Source organism: Citrus clementina, unplaced genomic scaffold, assembly GCF_000493195.1.
Source record: "Citrus clementina cultivar Clemenules unplaced genomic scaffold, Citrus_clementina_v1.0 scaffold_6, whole genome shotgun sequence".
In the NCBI taxonomy this organism is placed as follows: Eukaryota; Viridiplantae; Streptophyta; class Magnoliopsida; order Sapindales; family Rutaceae; genus Citrus; species Citrus x clementina.
Genome location: NW_006262139.1, coordinates 14,080,527 through 14,086,526, shown reverse-complemented (window position 1 = coordinate 14,086,526; position 6,000 = coordinate 14,080,527). Strand labels below are relative to the sequence as shown.

Sequence of the window (6,000 nt, the reverse complement as noted above, 5' to 3'; positions counted from 1 at the left end):
ATATCTAAAATAATTTAAAATTTAATATTATGTTTCTATTTATTATAAAATATTATTTAATAAAATAAATATATATGCAACAAATTGTTGGATATTTTACAACAAAGTATTAAATAATATTATTAATAAAGTTCTTTTTCTTAATATTATTATTAATCAAGTTCATAATATTATTTTAAAATTGTAATAATATATTATTTATATAATAAGAAAAAGATTATTATAATATATATGCCGAGAAGCTTCAACAACATTTGTAAAATATTATAATTATTAAAATATTATTATTAATCAAGTTCTTTTTCTTTGGTTTATATTTGCATGTATGGTATACAATATTTAGTTGAGTGCTACTAAATAGCCATAAGGAAGAAAGGACAACAGAAACTGTGGCATGTGCTACTGTTTCATGCGTCCTTCTCTGTTCTCTCTCCTTTTGTGACCCATAACAACTATTAGGCAAAACCCTAACATGTTAGAGGGATCCCAACTATTAAAGCAAATATATAAAAGAATGAGCCAAAAGTAATGCAAATAAATAAATAAAAAAGCGCCCATTTAGTAGCATTCTTATCACCAAGCACGAACGCGATATCTGCATTTGTCCTTCTCTCCTTTGCTTTACTATACGTTCGCAAGTATGTAGCTAGCTACTGGTGTCTACTTGATTGTGCCTCCATTCTCGGTGCCGACGACTAGATCTGCATTCAGGGCCGACGACCACACTAACAAGAGAGGCATCTTTGCAGATGATGAAATTGTTGCTAGTTACTTGGTAACTTTGTCTCTCCTATCGTATTCAAATAAAATTAGTTTCTGGATATGATTTATTTAAATTGTTAGATTTTTTTTTTTTAAATTTAAGTCGTTAGAAAGTAATGGATAAAATTTTTACTGGACAAAAATCTTATAAAAATTTTTAATTACTTATTCTTAATACAAATGTCAATTATTTTTTAGAAATTGAGAATTTAGAAAATGAGCATCCATTTGAAGAGTTACAAGAAATAGGAGCCAACAATACAGTTGAAAATATGCAATAAAAAAAATGAGTAAACTCTTGGGTTGTTATTTGATAGTCATAAAGAAATGTTTGCATTTTACAAAGCCTATCGTAAACAAGAGGGGTTTCTCGTGAAAGTGCATACTATTAAGAAAAGGGAGTGATGGAATAAATTTACTAATACGTTGAAGTTGAAACTTAAATGTAAAAGGTTGTGATGCTAAAATTGGAGATTGTCTAAATAAAAATAAAGATGGAAAATGGGTTCTTTGAATTTTAAACCTTCAACACAACTATGGATTGAGTAAAAAAAGAGCTAGGTAATTCCCTTGCAACCACAGAATTAGTGCAAGTGCAAAAAAGCGAATTGAAATGAATGATTGTATAGAAATTAAAATTGCCTAAAATTTTAATTTTACCGTTGTTGAAGCCGCGCGGCATGAAAATGTCTCATTCTTATAAAAAAAAACAATTGTAGAAATCGTGTTGACAAAGCAAGGCAATTACAACTTGGAGAAAAAGATACTTACCGATTTTAAAGTACTTCCAGAAAAAGTAAGTAGAATGTAAAGGCTTTTTTCAGCATTGATTTGGATGAACAGAATCAATTAAAGAATGTATTTTGGGCAAAAGTTCAAGGAGTAGGGTAGCTTATAAATATTCTGGAAATGTCATCACATTTGACATTACATATCTTATCAAAAAGTATGACATGTTATTCGCTCCCTTTGTCGAAGTTAATTATCATGGCCAATTTACTTTGTTAGGATGCAGATTGATTTCACATGAGGATGCAAAAATATTTATGTGGTTATTTGAGGTGTGGCTATCATATATGTCTGATTCTCCTCCCCTTGGTATCATTACAGACCAAGACAAACCAATGCAAAAGGAAATTGAAAATATTTTTCTTACCACTAGGCATCGATGGTGTTTATGGCATATAATGAAGAAGATACCTGAGAAGTTAGGGGCTTTTAAAGAAAGTGAAGGTATTATTTCTTTGTTGTTTTCGGTAGTTTATGATTCGCTGAGCTCTACTGCATTTGAGGAAGCTTGGCATGACATGTTTACATAATATGATTTATGAGATAATGATTGGTTAAATGATTTATACAATAAAAGGCATCATTGGGTTTCATGCTATTTGAAAGACGATTTTGGGCAAGAATGTCAACAATCCAGCGAAGTAGAAGTATGTATGCATTTTTTGATGGTTTAGTTGACTCCAAAATAAATTTAAAGCAGTTTGTGAAATAATATGAAAATGCATTGAGAAGGAAAACTAAATTAGAATAGCAAGCAGATTCCAAGTGTTTCAGTAAAAGAACTATATGTGTAACAAAATATGAGATGGAGAAGCAAGTTGAAAAGGAGTACACCATTTTCAAATTTAAAGAATTCAAACAATAATTAACTGTACTGATGTGTTGTGATATATTGGATTATGTGGAGATCAATATATAAAATCATTTAATCATATAGGTAAAGAAAATAATATTTGAGATTATTTCTGAAGAAGTTGAGTGTGAAGTTAGCTATATCTGTGCAAGGTTTCAGTTTAGGGGGATTCATTGCAGATATGCCCTTGATGTATTAATACGTAACTCCTACTGAATTACTTCTAAAAATATACATTTTATCAAGGTGTAGGAATATATGTGAGGAGATGTTATAGTAGGGTGAAAGTTAGTTATGGTATGCAGAATTTGTCCATACATTAAGAAAGATATGACAAGATATTTACTACTTTCACTGAAGTTGCAGATATGACAAGTTGTAGCAACAACAAGCAAATTCATTGTGGATGTGTGGAAAAAACTATTACTGGCAAAGTAAGTTGTAAGAGCAACAATGTTGAAATTGTAATGAATGATCCAGTAATGACACATCATAAAGACCGTTCACCTTATCTAAAGAAATAATCTTCAATTCTTAAGAAATCTGCACAAAAGAACAAGGCTGCATAAAAAAAAAGGCGTGTTTTAATGAGAATACACTTTTTTTTTTTTAATTTCATTTGTTTTTAGTTTAATTGTCTTTCATAATTTTTCAAGATTTATAAGAAAATGCTTCATCGCGTTATCATGTGTCTAATAAAATCTAAACATAAGAGAGCAACATTGCCATGATAAATTTTGTGAATTTATATTTTAATTTTTTTTTTATTTTGAGGATACGTAACTAAGTATAAGGTTGAGTATATGGAGGCATATGGAGACATTAGAAGAAAGAAGTATTGTTCATGGAAATCTCAACCAAATGACACTATAGGCTACTACAATATGAGAATTAAATTTTTTAAGTATCAGTTTTAAAATTTTAATATGGATCTTACATATATTTTATTATTTGATTAGGTACCTCTATATCATCCCAAATTGGTGGAAGTAATATTTATTAGTCATTTCCTTATTATTGCCATACAGTAAGTTGCTGTTAACAATGTGTTAATTTATACTTATATTTTAATATTTTGAAAATGTAATATGATGTTTATTCTTGTGTATTATAGTAATCAGTCCCACTATATGCTTTGCAGTCTTATTATTCCTCTCCTTTGATGACCTATGAAGGATCTCAAAATGGGAATTTCAAACAATTACTACATCAACATTGTAATGAAGATAAGGATCAATGTGACTGATGTTTAACTTGTATTTTGTTAAGTCTTTTTTCTCTATCATTTTTTTAAATTTGGTTTTAAATTTTTGAAATTGTAGTGATGGATTAATGAAAAATGTTATTTTTGTAATGACATAAATCATTGATGGTTTGAGGGCTATAAATATAGTCGCAATTTTAGATAAAGAACTTATGACACAAATCATAATGGAAATAGCAATCATTTTATTTATACACAACAAGGGGTACAATCTTTTCATTTATGCAAAATATAGATTGCAATCATTATTCCTAAAGTATAACATACAATGGATAAAATAGGCAGAATACTACAATCATTTCCGGTTTTATCAATTTGTACAGATTTGTCACATGTAAGCACTTAAGTTTGCACCCCTTTTTTCATATGTTTCCATGATAGATTTTGTAGTTTCTAACGTATTAGGTCTCTTTGGCAGTTTTTCATACATTTGTTTATACTCATTGTATGTTGTTTTAGCATCCAATAAAGATTCATAAGATTGATAAACATTACTTCTGAATCCATTTACTTGCTTTTGGCATTCAGGCCAAGTATCATATATGCTCGACTTTCATCCTTTGAAAGCAACATAGTAGGTTTGAGTAGGCATTTGGTTTCTGCATTAAAAAAAAAATTAAAATCAAATAGTATGCAACAAACCAAAATAGATATATTAATTGATATTTGCACTCCTAATCATAAACAATAACATCAGTAAAAACATGTAACATATATGGAAAATGCAAAACTGATGTATTACATTGTAAGAAGTAACTTGATAGGAATGTGGAACTAAGGAGTGAGATAGAACATGATCGTAGCCCATAAAGATTAAAGCAAGAGCATGTATAAAACAAATCATCATAAATTATTTCTTATTATGTATAAATTTAAAGAGCTGGATAGTCACATATTCTTCTATTTCTAATCATTTGGAAATTTAATATGAACTTGTTATTTATTTTATTCACAACATTTAAATTAAACATGTTACAAGTAATGGAATCTACACAGTAAAGGGAAGATGGGTTGATTGTCATGCAAAACTACCTTACAATTGCAACATGTGAACACTATCAAACTTAAAGTTATAAAAATTCATAGACCCATGCATCCGATTTTCTCAAATTCATTATCACGTTATTTGAACATTTCAATGAAAACAAAATTAAAAAAAAGATATTGCATATGTTAGTAATAAGACCCATATTTCATGACAAATCTAGTATACAAATCAATTATTGATCAAGGAAGTTAAAAGAAGGAGTGTGGTCTGTTGTGGAAAGAAGAACAAAGAAGAGAAAGAGGATTTGCAAAGCACACCTACAATTTATTGCTTTATTAAAGCCTCCCTAATTTCATCAAATAATGGATCAGTAGGATCAAGAATGTAAGTACGGCACCATCGAGGATTACCATCTATAGTGTTGTAAAAATAGTGTTCCTATAGGAACAAGAAAATTGAAAACTTAAGTTATGGATAAACCATATATGGAAAAGGGAAAAACACCAACAAGGGAATAAAGAACAAATCTCCATATGATCTAGTTTGACGCATCATAAATGATGAAAATAAATCAACATAATAATAATTGATGTCCATCTAAGTCATACATTTTAACACGGATATTCTGTTTGAAGACTGTATGAAATAATACAATAGTAAGATGAATTATATTTATAAATCAAGAAAAATGAAATACCGGTCTCCAAGTTCGGTAATATTTACTAAAGGAAAAATATTATTTAACTATATATCAGATTTTACTTAACTATTTATACCTCAATGATTCCAAAAATTATCATAAATCAGAGAATTTAAATTTTTTATTTTTAATTATTTGACAAAAGATTGATTATGTTCGAGTGAGAGAGAAAGAGAGTTAAATGGGACCTTTGGCTATGATAGTTTTGGCATGGTGACTGTGGCTCTATTGGCTACGTGATGCATTGGCATGGTGGTAGTGGCTCTATTGGCTCCATTATAGGTTGGTGTGGTAGTGGTAGCTCTGTTGACGGCAAGGTTGTGGCTTTTGTTCTTTTTTTTTTTTTTCTATTTTGGATAAGAGATCGTTAGCCCTCTGATCGGAAAATGGTCGGTTTTCTTTTCAATAGAACGAATGTGGATGTACAGAGCTTTGGGCGGTGGCTCTGGTAAATGGAGAGGATAATGTTTAGCGATAAGAAGAGATTTCCTTATTTTTTGCGTTCTTTTTCAATTATTATTTTGATATTTCTCGTGGGCCAAACAGAAGAAAGAGAAGGATGCATGGAACAGCAACACATGCTGCCATTTCTGTCGTCTTCTTTCTTCCTTTTGGCTAGTTAGCATTTTCCTATTTAGTTAGGT

General features: G+C 29.6%; 1 long non-coding RNA gene across 2 annotated transcripts; it reads left to right on the top strand.

The window, feature by feature from the left end:
• Nucleotides 1-755: 755 nt before the first annotated feature.
• LOC112097348 lies at nt 756-3,629 on the top strand. 2 transcript variants are annotated; one of them, XR_002904951.1, is made up of 4 exons: nt 756-775; nt 1,873-1,995; nt 3,364-3,431; nt 3,546-3,629. It is a non-coding gene; the product is annotated as an uncharacterized LOC112097348 (long non-coding RNA). The 2 variants fall into 2 exon arrangements; XR_002904950.1 differs by lacking the exons at nt 756-775; nt 1,873-1,995 and adding an exon at nt 2,775-2,838.
• The last annotated feature ends 2,371 nt before the right edge of the window (nt 3,630-6,000 follow it).